Source organism: Magnolia sinica, chromosome 13, assembly GCF_029962835.1.
Source record: "Magnolia sinica isolate HGM2019 chromosome 13, MsV1, whole genome shotgun sequence".
NCBI classification, from domain to species: Eukaryota; Viridiplantae; Streptophyta; class Magnoliopsida; order Magnoliales; family Magnoliaceae; genus Magnolia; species Magnolia sinica.
In genome coordinates, this window is record NC_080585.1 from 13669292 (window position 1) to 13684890 (window position 15599).

Genomic DNA, 15599 nt, shown 5'->3' on the forward strand with positions numbered 1-15599 from the left:
TAGCAAACAGAGGATCTTGATTCTTATTTAATGTAACTTGATGTCACATTAGCGGACTTTATTAGACGGGTAGAAATAATCCATTTCTCCTATCCCAGCATGAGCGGATTAAGTGAGGCTCATATCTACCATTTTGAAAGCTCATGATTTTAGGACATGGTTCAAAATATGAAGCAAATCTAAATCTCACTTGGACCTTTTGACCTGTTGATAAGGTCACAACGATCTTGATGAGTAGACTAAACAAATATCAGCTCGATCCAAAACTTTTGTGGCCAGCGAGAAGTCTTCACCGTTCGATTACCACTGTTTTCTGTACTATAGTCATATGCTTCATTTTTTTATTGTTTTATTTTTATTTTTATTTTTATTTTTTTAAAAAAAAATGAACTTTTAATAGGGATGAAGTGTACGCGTACGTAATCACATACATCACAGTGGGCCCAAAGTCAGGGTTCCGACCCACCTCGGTGGATATGGGGTCTCACCTAATCCCTCCCTATCCCAGCATTATTAAACTAATCTGATTTTAGGGATTTCACTTAGCTATAGAACTTCCATAATTTAGTTGGCCTAAATTGATACAATGCGGAAGTGGATTTCTGAAAGTTTCTACACTGGAATGTTAGGTGGGCTCAACAGTGATGTTTTTGAGAAATCCACACCATCTATCCATTCTGCGGTCTTATTCTAGGATAAGTTCAAAACAATTAGGTGAATAAAACAGTCAAGTGGGCCACACGGGAGGAAAAATTGGAAAAAGAAATGACTACCATTGAAAACTTTACGAGCTACACCTTGATGTTTATATACCATGTAAACCACTTATAAGGTCATCACCACTGTGATGAAGTGAAAAACCAAAAATTATATAAAACATTTATGGCCATACGAATGTATAAATGATGGTAATTGAATCCCCGTTGTTTCCTCCCGTGTAGCTCACTTGAGTTATGGATCCATCTAGTTTTTGTTAGGATGAACGGGGTAGATTTCTCATAAACATAAACTTCTTGCTAAAGGCTGCAGTAAATACACGTGCAACCTACATGATGATATTAATGGGGGCATCAATTGGCACAGAGCATCAGTGAGAGGAATCGAAGACCTGACCGAATCATGACGCAGGAAAACAATATTTCCACGTGTTTTTAGAAATCCACCCCGTCCATCCGTTTTTTTAGATCATTTTAGTACTTGGTGCCTAAAATGAGCCACATACAGAATTCGAGTGAGCTGAAAACGTGAGGATTGTAGGTCCACAGTTGAAATAATCGTAGGATATGGCATTACGAACGGTACGGATGGTATGTAAACATCACTGTTGACCCCATTGAGTCTTTGATCCGGAAACGGATGCTACTCCCCCGCCACCAGCCCGGTGGCTGGTGGTAGGTGCTCTGTGGGCCCACCATTATGTATTTGTTTCGTCCATTTTTACGTATTATTTTAAAGCTTGATGCTAAAAATGAGAGGATTATAAATATCAGGTGGACTACACCACATGAAAACAATAGTGACTGGATATCCACCGTTAAAATTCTCTTAACGCCCACTGTACTGTTTATTTGACATCCAATCTATTGATTAGGTCATAGAAGCCTCGATGAAGGTAAAAAATAAAGACCAATTTGATCCAGAACTTTTATGCCCAAAAGGTTTTTAATAGTAAGCACTCATTCAATACTATTTCATGCAATGGTGAGCCCCACCCAGGTTTACAGGAACTTTGTGCGGAAGGCTTCCGCAGGAGGAAGCGGATTGGCTGGTGTACCCTTTTCTCCTTTTTGTTAGCTTATTAGTATTCCCCACTTCTGTCAGTTCACACTGGCTCATTAGCATGCCCTACTGTCAGTTCACACGTCAGTGCCAGCCACCCCACTAGCTTATTAGCATGCCCTACTGTCAGTTCACACGTCAGTGCCAGCCACCCCACTAGGGAATAAGTTCACACGTCACTGCTAGCCAGTCCACCGGGGATCGAGACAAGACCTCGGTGTTGAAACGAGGTATTTTTCACTCGTATACCACGTTAGCTTTGGTCCAGGGTTGGCTGGTGTACCTAACACCAGGGACATAGCTGCTGTATTTACGTTAGTTAGTTTTATGTGTCTGATCATGAGGTATGTGTTATATCTGAACCATCCATTCATTTGGTAAGCTCGTCTTAAGGCTTGAGGTGAAAAGTAAGACATTTTTAACTATCAAGTGGACCACACTGAAAAAAGTAGTAGGGGATTGAACGTCTACCATTAAAATCCTTTTTAAGGTCATAGAAGTTTTAGATTAATATGAAATTTGTTTTTTCTCTTCACCCATGTCTTTGTGACGTTATGAACAGATTGGATGGAAAATAAATGCCATGGTGGGCCGTACGAATTTTTTAACAGTGAAAATCATTATCTTTATTGCTATTTGTGATGTGGTCCAGATGATCTTTGGATATGATTTGTTTATTGGATAATGCTCTAAACTGATCTCTAAAAATAGATGATCAGTATAGATATGATAAATACATCAGTGTAGGGGCCATGTAACCTTGATCTCATTTGAACCATTCATCTAAGAGGTCGAGGAGCATCAGTGCTCATCTTCGCATCGACACGTACCACTAGCAGCTATATAACTGGTGTGCGGTACACATGCCAATCCGCTATTGTTACATGAGCGGATTGGCATACCAAATACACAACGGCTGTATTTGACGCCAGCAAATTTTGTAGGTCTTAGGTATCTGTTAAAACAGATCTAACCATTAAAAGCTTGAGATGAAAAATAAAACAAATCCAACTATTAAGTAGACCACACTACAAAAAGGAGTGAAGAATTAAATGTCTACCATTGAAATCTTTTTTAGTCACCGAAGTATCGGATAACATGAAGTTTGTTTTTTCTCTCCATACAGGTCTTTGTGATCTTACCAACAGAATGGATGGAAAATAAACGTTATGATGGATCCTACGAATTGTTTAATGGAGAAAATCATTATCTCTGCCGCTATCAGTGGTGTGGTCCAGATGGTCTTTGGATATGATGATATTTTTTGGAAAATATCATCATCTCCGTTCCATTCGACTGCTTCCTGAGGTGTGGACCGTGTGGTACAGTTGAGACTTACATCTACCTCTTTTTGGGATCATGGCCTAAAATGCTTTGTACAATGGGATAGACGGCGTCGATAAAACAAATACATTAATGTGGGACCCATAGAGCCCCTGCAGGACCGTCCGTCGTTGGCTACTGCCCCTGCCACCAGCCCTGTGGCTGATGGTCGGTGCTCTGTGGGCCCCACTATGATGTATGTGTTTCAGTTCATCCATTTTTACTGATCATTTTGGGGCTTGATCCAAAAGTAAGAGGGGTATAAATCTCAGGTGGACCACATCACAGGAAAAGAATAGTGATTGGATATCCACCGTTAAAATCCTTCTAAGGCCCACTGTACTGTTTATTTGACATCCAGTCTGTTGATCAGGTTATACAGCCCCAGACGAAGGGAAAAAAAAAGACAAACTTGATTCAAAACTTTTATGACCCCCAAAATTTTTTTTATTCGTCCACGTTCATTTAACACTGTTTCCTGTAATATGGTCCACTTCAGATTAGGATATACCTCATTTTTGGTGTCATGCCATAAAATGATCTGGAAAAATAGATGTACGGCGTTGATGAAACACATACATCATGGTTAGGCTACAGAGCACCGACCATCAGCAATTGGCTGGCGGCAGAGGGAGTAGCGAATCCGTTTCCGTCGGCTAGTAGCCAATCCACTTCTGGCGATGAATCAATGGGAGGCATTCATCCAGTGATATTTTACGACCGTACGATGCATAGAAAAGCGTACCATAAAAAAAATTAAAAAATCTTCTTCACGTTCTCCTGTTGGGTGCTCGCCGTTAACTAATTTTCTTACCACCATCGATCTAAATTCAACTGATTAGATGGTTAGAACATCTAATCGATTTGTATTTTGGACCATTTTTCATCCAACCTTTCTTAAAACCAGATGAACGGTTCCGATCGATACCTTGCCCGGCCACCTGTGCTGTCGAGAAATGGGTGCAGTGCATTCCAGTTCTACGGGCTAAATCATTCACATCAAAAGGAGCAAATGCATTTCGTGTCGGCAGAACCGTCAGTTACACGCCAAACGCAAATTAAAAACAGAAAAATAAGTAAAACAAAAAATGAAAAGGACAAACGAATCTCCTTGCAGATCGTGAAATCAAGATATCATACTTAATTTTTTTATTTTTTATTTTAAAAAAGAGATGCTCGTGTTCCACCCATTGTACGGTAATTTACCGTCCAGACACAGAATAATTTCATACTATCGTGTTTGAGTGACATCCAATCCATACAAAAGTTTATCTCTAACATGATGATCATCATATGCAAAAATCATCTGGTCCCACCCATCTTGTGGTTCACATCTGTTTTTCATAATTATATCAACGGTTATCCATTATCTTAAATGAAGAAGCACGTGGGTACTACCCATCGTGTTTGAGTTGGACTGCAACGTATCGTCAGATATGAGTCTTTCTTGTTTCAAAATAATTCTCAATGCCAGTCCGGATCCTCTGTTATCTGGTCAACAGAGATTTCCTGATACCCTAATCCTCATTGGTCCACGTCACCACTCACTAAAAAAATAAAAATAATAAAAAAAAAGCTTCGGACGCCAAACCATTAGGGTAACAGAAAATCCCTGATGACCGGATAACAGAGGAATCCATTTTATCCCCACCGTCTATCTGTTTTTACACCTCATATTAGGGCATGAATATAAGATTTAAATATATAAAATCCTCAAGTGGACCACACCAAAGAAAACAGCGATAACAACGACGTTCACCTTTGAAACAAATACCTCATTTGTATGTGTTTAATCTGAAGTGGGCAACGGTGGGAAACGGATTGGCTACTCCCTCATCGTACGGAATGACAGTGTGACCCTTACCGTGAGGTCCACTTGAGTGTTGGATCTACTCATTTTTCTTTTGATGCCTTAAAATAATCTGAGAAAAGAGATTGACGGCTTGGATGTACAGATACATCATGGTGGGCCCGCCCAAAGAACTGCCCGTTCGGAGTTAGGAACGGGCGGGGTTAGTACGCAATCCGCGTCCCTACGGCTAATAAAAAGAGAAAAGTCCGAAGCAGGACTTCAGGGGGCGCGGACTTGGTACTACCCTATCAGGAACTAACCACCGTCTTGTCAAGGGCTCCATCGGGCCCTTCGTGATATTTATGTTTTATCCACGCCGTCCATCCACGTTGATAGATCATTTTATTGCATGAACCTAGAAAGAATGTAGATTGAAGTCTCAAGTAAACCACACCATAGGAAGAAGTGAGGATTGAAAGCTAACCGTTGAAAACTTCTTTAGGACATAAGTTTTGGATCAAGCTAGTATCTATGTTTCTACTTTATACATGTCTACGTGACCCCATGAACATGTTGGAGGGTAAATAAACATCCGGTGAGCCCTTACAAGTTTTCAACGGTAGGTTTTCAAACTCCACTGTTATCTTTAGTGTCGTCCATATGAACCTTCAATCTTCCTCCTTTTTAGGTTTGTGTCCTAAAATGAGTTATATGATGTGGATAAAACATATACACCATGATAGGCCCACATATCCCCTCATAGGACCGTCCGACTCTAGACTGGTACTCACGGGGTACTACCCAATCCGTGCCCTCTTCTAAGTCCCAGAGTATTTTATCCCATGTAAATTTATTTACCTTTTCTGCAAACATTTCACATGCAAGATTTTCAATTTTTTAATCCTACTGGATTTTTCAACTCTATCGGGTATCCCAAGTTGTTGAACTGACTTGTCTGCCACGTGTTACATGTGCCCGATACGAGGGAAATGAGTGAAAGGCTTTCTTCGATTTTCTTTCTCAAAAGATAGTGGAGCCTAGCGCAGTAGGGTACACATTGTGTGAATTAAATCCAATCCGTGCAACAGTTTCATCCTACCGTAATTATCACATGAACAAAAAACTATGTTTATCCAATCATCCAGGACGGCACATCATATAAAAATGCACACAAAAACTCTCAATTCACCTATTGCTCACTTGATGATTTGACCAATGGGGATGCACTTATTGGATGTGTTAGATGTCATAGACGGACGCGGATTTCTGAAAGACTTTCCTAGGCTACTTTTTTAGAAAAATGGGGAAATTATTAAAAGGTACTCATTTAAAATTTTTGCGGTGCAGATTATTTTTATTACAAAAATTTCTTTTAATATTCCTTCCATTAAATATAACATTATCCATCCCTTTAATTTGCCAAATCCTTTTAGATTATTATTTCAAAAAATTGAAGCAGATTCAAATCGTAGGTAGACCATACTACATGATCAATAGTGGTAATAGATGGCTTCACCATTAAAAACTTTCTGGGTTGCCATACAAACTGTATTTAAGGTCACACAAATTTGGATGTAGAAAACAAATATTATATTAGTTCAAAACTTTTGTGGCATGCAAGAATTTTTAACGTTCAATAACTATTGTGTCTTATGATATGGTTCATCTCATATATGAATTTGATCCAGCATTATTGTTTCATGCACTAAAATAATATGAAAGAATGGATGGACGACATGAATTTTAAAATGTATATATCAAGGTGGTTGGACCTACAGTAAGAGCCACGCAATCAGGCATTATTGTTGACTAATAAAATCAGAATTATCAGCATAGCGGGTACTCGGCGCATCTGCGACCAAATGATGAACCTTATCTGCTCCCTGATAAGTCAGGCGTTATCGAAAAATAAAATCAGAATTTTCAGAGCAGATACTCGTACCATATCTGACCAGACACATCTCGCCACATGGTGCGGCCTGACCAAGGTGGAAGGGTGCTGATAAGGTGTTAATTAATGTTATCCCAATGTGGCGTATCATTGGCCGTTGGATGCTTGTCAGAGATAAGATCAAGCCCGAGCACACATTCAACCTATGAAACTCGAGGGGCCGTTTTGACAGCTTCTCCACACCAAAAACAAGCTGCCAAGTTAGGATAACACCTGGTTCGCTACTCTTGCTCCGGTGGTAGACTCCTGGAAGTTTCAACACTCATCCAGGTTCGACTATCCATAGGTGGTGAAATCCCACTAAGGCATGTGTGTGCGTGTAAACAAATAAAAAAAAAGTTAGGATAATATCTTAATAAGTTAAGCAAAAAGAAAATAAAATTTAATATAGAAAATTTACAGAGTTTAGTTAATGCGTCTATGCTTGAAATTGAATTTGCTTTCCTTGAACAGTGTTCCAAGTGCAAAAGGTTTCCAGAGCAATCAACCTCCAAGATAAATGACTATAACCCAGTCTTAGCAGTGTAGTCACAAAACCACTTATAGTTTAATTTGAAAGTGCTGAGTTAAGTCAACGACGAATATAACAATAAAAATTCATAAATCAAAAGACAGAAAAAGTTTTTAGAATATTAGAAAATATTTTATCTTTTGAAAATGAAACACAATCACATCTCTCTGATTATGTTAGGTTCTACGAATACTCATACATATATGGTTAATGGTATATATTAGAGCTATTGGCCTAGTCTCTTATAGACCAAATTCATATGCCCCTAAATGAGGCTCAAGTCCTAAGACAAAAAGCTTATCTTATATACAGAAAAATTTTCTTTGATAAATCTGATACGAGACAAAACCTATAACCTAAAAGCATTAGAAATTTTAAAATTGGAAGGAATTTAAAATATTTAAAATTTCAATTTTAAAATAAAATTTGAAACAAAATACAACAAAGTAAGCCCCACAATAAATAATAATTAGATACAGAAATAATTACCTTTAAACTAGGGCTGTACATGAGTTAAGGTAGCTCGAAAAGCTCGCTCAACTCGACTCGATTCAGCTCGAATTGACTCGGCTTGAAAGGCCGATTCAAGGTGAGTCAAGCTTGTTTACCAAAGCTCGAGTTGAGTTCAAGCCAAGTTCAACCATGGTGTATTTCAACTTAACTTGACTCGAACTTGACTCGAGCTCGAAGCTCGAGCTCGTCTCGGCTCGAGTAATATATTTTAATAATATATTATATATATATAATATTAATTTTGAATATATATATTTAAGTTTTTTTAAAAAAAGTTAAAACTAAAATTTTTGTACTAAAAAACCCCACTTGTACCCATTTTCTCTTTTTTTTTCCCTTATCCTATTGAGGTATATTGGACTCGACTCAAGCCACTAGCTCGACTCGAACTCAACTCGAAAGCTTTGGCAAACAAGCCAAGCTTCAATGTTGAGGTCGAGGGCGAGCTCGTGCTCGAGTATAGCATGGACAAGTCAAGCTAAGCTTGCCCCACCTTGACTTGACTCAACTCGATGTACAGCCCTACTTTAAACCACCATGGTTGCACCATATTGTTTATATGACATCCATACAATACATAAGGTTATTCCTATAAGCATGAATTGAAAACACAAAAATATGTTTGTTACTGTATGCTGTACAATTTTTGCATGCATATCAAGGACCGTATACAGTCAGAGTATCAAATAGCTGGTCATGTACAGCCAAATGGATACAGGAGGGGCGTGTGGGTACGATGGGCATTTACGTCCAAGCAAATGGGGCTATGCAATAGCACATGGTTCACGTGCTGAAACGTTCTCTTCTCTGTCTTGCCCAGGGCTTTACCACTAACAGTTCAACCTGGGCAAGTTTACGGTGGATACGAGCGAAGAGCTTGGGAGTGGATTAGGTGCGGCGCAGCGTCACCCAGGACAGTGCGCTCCTTACCATGGGGCTACCTTGATGTATGTTTTCTAAATCCATACCGTCCGTTCGTTTTTCCAAATCAATTTGTGGCATGAGCGGAAACATGAAGCAGGTACCAATCTCAGGAGGGCCATGTTATAGGAGAAAGTGGTGATTGAACCCCTACCATTAAAAACTTTCTACGGTCCACCATAATGTTTCTGCAGTGTTTATTTACCATCCAATAACCTGTCGATAAGGTCACGTAAACCGAATGAAGGAAAAAGCAAATATCAGCTTGATCCAAAAATTTTGTGATTCACAGGAAGTTTTTAATGGTCAATCACACTGTTTCTAATGGTGTGGTACACTTGTGATTGAACGGCTTGGATACTTAATACATACATCAAGGTGGGCCTCACGGTAAGGGCCCCACTATCTTGGTTGAAACTATAGATATGCTTCAATAAACAATAAGTATGGTTGTTAGTTGTTATTGTCATACTAGACAGGTTCTAACAATCCGGAGATAGGATTAAATTAATTAGGAAAGCATTGACCAGTAAAGGCTACGTGGAGGCTATTGTGATATTTGTGACATCTGCTCCCTCCATCAGGTGCATATGCTCCTGCTAGGACACTAGCCCAAAAGAGGGGAAGATCTAGATCTCAGTCCCACCACAACAATGGAAATAGGAAGATGGTTTGCCCACCGTTGGATGAGTACGGAAATTTCAACCCTCTCCAAACCTTTTATTTTTGGTTGCTCACCAACTTATGTGTTGGATTTCACTCACAAAAATAGCAACATGCAACTAAAGTTAGGCATCGATTTGAGTTGGACTGACTTAAGGGTGACATCACCTAACCTGATTTTGAAATAGACTTGACCTAAACTTGACTTGACTTGGTACCAAGTCCAGTATGCCTTCTCGTCGGGCCTCAACTAACCCGGGCCGAGTCCTACCTGTTCACAGGGATTGAGCCGGGTCGAGTCAGTACCAAGTTGGGTTGAATTGACCTCTTCTTTAAAAGGTAGTGTTTAGGGTTTAGAGATTAGAAATAGCTCACTTTGAACCAACCCAGCTGCACTTGAGCTAGCCTAGACATACTTGGGCTAACCTGGACCAAATACAAGCACCCAACCTATTTCAATTTGTCGATTCAACCCTACCTAACTCTAATTTCACAAAACTCCCAAATTAGAATACCATAACATAATGTATTTCACAGGGATTGATAGAAATAATGAAATATATCAAGGCTTCCCGAACACAACACCCAAATCCATATCTCAAATGGCAGACTGAGTGGAGATACCTCATTTCAACACTTGAGGTCTTGGTATTAGTATCCCGTGAATACAGGGTCGATCCCACGGGGAGATGAATTGCAAGAAGGAAAAAATCGAATACAAAATAAACTAAGTAATAAAAACTAAATTGATGATTTGATTTTGGAATTTTTTTAATGGATGTAATTCAACTGAATAAAATAACACCCAAGCTTCAAAGTTCCACATGTAGGTTAATGTTCCAAAATCATGATGACTTAGATAACATAACTAGGATCTGAGCACTATGGTCAGCCTAATAGAAAAATAAAACAGTTTAAATATTTTAATAAATGATATAAAAGATTAGAAAATAATGGATTTGCACCATTGACATATATTCTCAAGCGCCAGTGATTTTAAGTATTCAATATCTATAGGATAATGAATATCAAAGAAATATAACAGGTTGAGAACCTCTCCTATTTAGGAAATCTGATTGATCTAGGGTAAGCCTATCCATCAATGTGGATCTTATATGATGGAAACATATGGATCTCACAAGAGGATAAAAAACAAAACCTAAATAATAGATAACATGCATACACCATTCTTCTCATTATTAAAACAATCAATCATCATAACTTAAAGAAATATTAAACCCATGTGCTTCCCTTCTAGCTTGGGCTAGAGGGAACTTAGAAAAACATAATTAAATTGCAGAAATAAAAAGCAACAAGAAAGAAAGAAGAAAAAAATGCAAATAGAAAAGATCTAAAATAAAAAAAATAACTTATAAAGCTTTAATAAAACTAAAGAACTCTTAAAAAACTCTAAATATTGCTCTTGAATACTTCTAATGATGTTTAAGAATGCCCTAGGAGGCCCTATTTATAAGTAGAGAACTCCAATTTTCGTACAAAGTTGAAAACCCTAGAAAACGGCTCAAATATACGTATTTTCTCAAAATAGACTTCTCACTGCATAGTTCGTTTAAAACAAACTTCCTGCTGCGTTAGTTTTCCAAAATAGACTTCAGAGCTTTAGTATACACTTTTCAAGACGATTTCGGGATTCTTCACTTCAAATCTTCGATTCTTTTCATTCCTCACTTGGTTTTCTTGGATCTTTGGCATGTGAATTCTTCAATCTTGGTTTCCTAAGATCCATCCCCTTGCTTTAGTGATTTTTGAGCATTAAATTCTTACTTTTTAACTCTAATTTCACAAAACTCCCAAATTAGAATACCATAACATAATGTATTTCACAGGGATTGATAGAAATAATGAAATATATCAAGGCTTCCCGAACACAACACCCAAATCCATATCTCAAATGGCAGACTGAGTGGAGATACCTCATTTCAACACTTGAGGTCTTGGTATTGATTCCTAGTGGGGGTGGCTAACATGGAGTGTGTGTGCTGACATGGGTGTGTACTAACAAGCTAACCCAAAAAAAAAAAAAGTCTTCCCGAACACAAAATTACCTTGAAGGAGAGAGAGAGAGAGAGAGAGAGAGAGAGGGGTGGCTGTTGGACTTAGGAGAGGATGAGGAGGGAGGAAGAGAGGTCGGGTTGGGTGCGGCAGGTAGGTTAGATTAGATTTAGTTACACACACTCTCTCTATGAACCCGAGTCATGTTGGGTTTCAGATTGAGTTGGTAAATATTGAGCTAGATTTTGGGTGGAGTCAAGATACTGAGTGATCCGAACTCGTCTCGATTTGAGTTTGGATTGAGCGAAGTCTGCTTGATTCGGATTGACCCACTCACTTGATTCAGTCGAGTCTGCCTAGTTGACTTCTCCTATGCTTAGCTCTAAATGCAACTTACTTATTTCAAGTGAAAGAAGTTTTGTTTTTGTTTTTGTTTTTTTATTTCTTCAGTGCGTTCTCTCTTTATATAAAATGCTAAGTAGTAGGGCTATTTTTATATTACTGTACATTAACACACAATTCAGATTTTTACACGAAAAAGGCAAATGACTTGGATTTTTGTTGGAATGTTTCTTTCTAAAGTTTCTGTTTTGAATCTATCTCTCCATTTGTCTGCCCCTTGCGTGCCACAACCTGCAGCCTACCACATTTTGCATTGGGTAGTGCACGTGTATTCCCACATCCACCGAGGTGGGTGGGCGGGATTCCTGACCATGGGCCCACCATGATGTATGTGCCTTATACCACGCCGTGCATCCATTTTGAAACAGTGGTAATCGACTGTTAAAAACTTATCACGGGCCACACATTTTGGATCAAGATGATATTTGTGTGGTCTCTTCATCCAGGTCATTGTGACCTTATTAACATAGAAAATAAACATTCCATGTTCCCCGTGAAGTTTTTAATGGTAGGGATTCAATCGTGCTTGTTTACTATGGTATGGTTTACCTAACATTTGGATCATGCCCTAAAATGAGCTATCAAAATGGATAGATGGTGTGGATGTAAGGCACATACGTTGCCGTGGGCCCCACAGTTTGCGATCCACCCTACCCGCACCCTCTGACTGGTGGGCTCACCTGCATGGAAATTGAGATGGTCAACTCTTTATTCTTTTTCCCTGCTGGTTAGCTCTTCAGGCCCACATTGATAGAATCAATGGTCAATAACTTCGGACCTTTTGATTTTTTCTCTTGAATTTGGATCATATTATTTTACATTTAATCCCACATTTAAATGTTATTAATTGGATGGTTATGATTTCTTGATCATTATAATTTTAGAGTTTGTTCAGTACATGATAGGCTACAGAGAAAGGGCATAGGTTACACATAGAGAAAGGATTTGTATATACATGTAGAGGGAGGAACATGGTTAGGTGAGTGCAATCTTGACCATGGGGCCCACCATGATGTATGCGTTGTATATATAAAACGGCGTCCATTTGCTTAGCCAACCTTTTCCTCTATGTTCTGTGATTTTATTGCAACACCTCAATCCTGGACACTGGCTGTGTGAGAACTAAGAAGCTATCACATGCAATATAAACCTGACAATGTCCATTTGGAAATTTCATACATCTGCAACTACTTCACGGTTCCCCTCTTGATGATTAAAAAGAGGAAGAAGAAGAAGAAGAAAAAAAAAAAAACGAGCCTATGAAATTAAGAAACGTCAATGGCATTGATAGATCCAACTGTGCACATTGGTACCAATCTTTTGTTCGGATTCTTTGAAAATGCCACTGGGTTAAGCCATTGGCCCGGTAATAGATGGGGTCCGTTTTAGCGCTTAGGTCTAAGGTTGGGGAGCGGCTTTTGCTGGATTGGAGGTGGGTGGAGCAATTCCTGATTACATCCATGCTATTCAGCCATTTTGACAGCTCATTTTAAATCACAGTCTCAAAAATGAAGCAGATCCAAATCTTAGGTTGACAACACCACAGGAATCAGTGGTGATTGAATATCCACCATTAAAAACATTTTAGGGACCAAGGGAATGTTTATTTGCCATCCAACTTGTTGATAACGTTAAGGAAAAAAAAAAAACAACCTAGATGAAGGACCAAACAAATATCAGCTTGATCCAAAACGTTTCAAGCCCACAGGAAGTTTTTACTTGTCAATAACCATTGTTTCCTGTGGTGTGGTCCACCCTAGATATCAACCTTCTTCATTGTTTTTACCCAGACATAAAATGATCTGTCAGAATGGATTGACAACGTAGATGTAAGGCGCACACACGAGGTGGGCCCCACAGTCTGGGTCTACACACGAAGCTGCGCCATAGGGTTAGAGGCTTAGAGCCCAACTTGCCTTGGAAAAAGAAAAAAGTCGTAAGCAGTACTGCAGGGGGCCCGGACTGGGCACTACCCCATCAGGAACTAGCCACAGATAGACGGTCCTATCAGGGGTTCCATGGGGCCCATCATGATATTATATTTTATCCACACCGTCCATCCATTTTTATAGATCATTCTAATGCATGATCCCAGAAATAACATGGATTGAAATCTTAATTAGACCACACCATATGAAAAAGTGGGGATTGAAAGCTAACAGTTGAAACTTCTTTGGGACATAAGTTTTGAATGAAGCTGGTATTTATGTTTCCACTCCATACGGGTCTACGTGACCTTATAAACATGTTGGATGGTAAATAAACATCATGGTAAGCCCTTACAAGTTTTCAACGGTAGGAATTCAATCTCCACTGTTACCTTTAGTGTGGTCCATATGAACCTTCAATCTTCATCCTTTTTAGGTTTGTGCCCTAAAATGATTTATATGGTGTGGATAAAACATATACACTATGACAGACCCACAGATCCTCTTATAGGACCGTCCGACTCTAGCCTCGTCCTTATGGGTGTTGTACCCAATCCGCGAATCTTCTAAGTCTTAGAATATTTTATCCCATGTAATTAATTAATTTTTTTATTACGAACTTATCATATGCAAGGTTTTGAATTTTTTAATCCTTCTGGATTTTCCAACTCTATCGGGTTCCCCAAGTTATTGAATTGACCTATCTCCCACGTTTTACACGTGCCCGATACGAAGGAAATGAGTGAAAGGCCCTCTTCGATTTTCTTTCTCAAAAGGTAGTAGAGCCTAGCATAGTAGGGTACACATTGTGTGAATTAAATCTAATCCGTGCAACAGTTTACACATTGTGTGAATTAAATCTAATCCGTGCAACAGTTTCATCCTACCATGATGATCACATGAACAAAAAATCATGTTTATCCAATCATCCAGGACGGCACATCGTATGAAAATGCACACAAAAACTCTCAATTCACCTATGGCCCACTTGATAATTTGACCAATCTGATTTTTATGGCAAACTTTATAATTTGACCAATCTGATTTTTTGTGCTATAGTCATGGGGATACACTTATTGGATGGGTTAGCTGTCATGGACACACCACGTGGCATAGAATACTCACACTGTGCTACTTTTTTAGAAAAAAAGGGAAATTATTAAAATGTACTCATTTAAAATTGCTGTCCAGATTATTTTTACCACAAAAATTTCTTTGAATATTCCTTCCATTAAATATAACATTATCTGTTCCTTTTCCCAAATTATTTTATATTATTATTTCAAATAAAGAAGCAAATTCAAATCTTAGGTGGACCATACTACATGAATAGTGGAAATAGATGGCCTCAGCATTAAAAACTTCCTTGGGGCTACTTTAATGGTTATTCGTCATACAAAGGTCATACAAATTTGGATGAACGTAGAAAACAAATATTATATTGGCTAGAAACTTTTGTGGCCGTCGGATGGGTGCCGATTAGGTGTTAATTAATGTTATCCTATGTGGCGTATCATTGGCCGTCGGATGCTTGTTAGAGATAAGACAGCTTCTCCGCACACATCACGAGCTGCCAAGTTAGGATAACACCTTAATCACTGTTACTAATCTGCTCCGGATATGGATCGCCCGCAAAAGCCTTTCACGGGAACTACCTGTGCTAGGTAGCTAGGTGCGGTCATTTCGATGATCATGAAAAATTCACCCATTCCATCTATATTTCTGGACGGACCAAAAAATGAGTCTAAAACTTAAGTACACAATGCAATAGGTAAAAAATAAATAAAGAATTGCCAAATTCAT

General features: G+C 38.7%; 1 long non-coding RNA gene across 1 annotated transcript in view; it reads right to left on the reverse strand.

The window, feature by feature from the left end:
• LOC131222897 (uncharacterized) overlaps positions 1 to 15599 on the reverse strand; it is a 42076-nt gene that overhangs the window by 5911 nt on the left and 20566 nt on the right. The window lies entirely within an intron of this gene.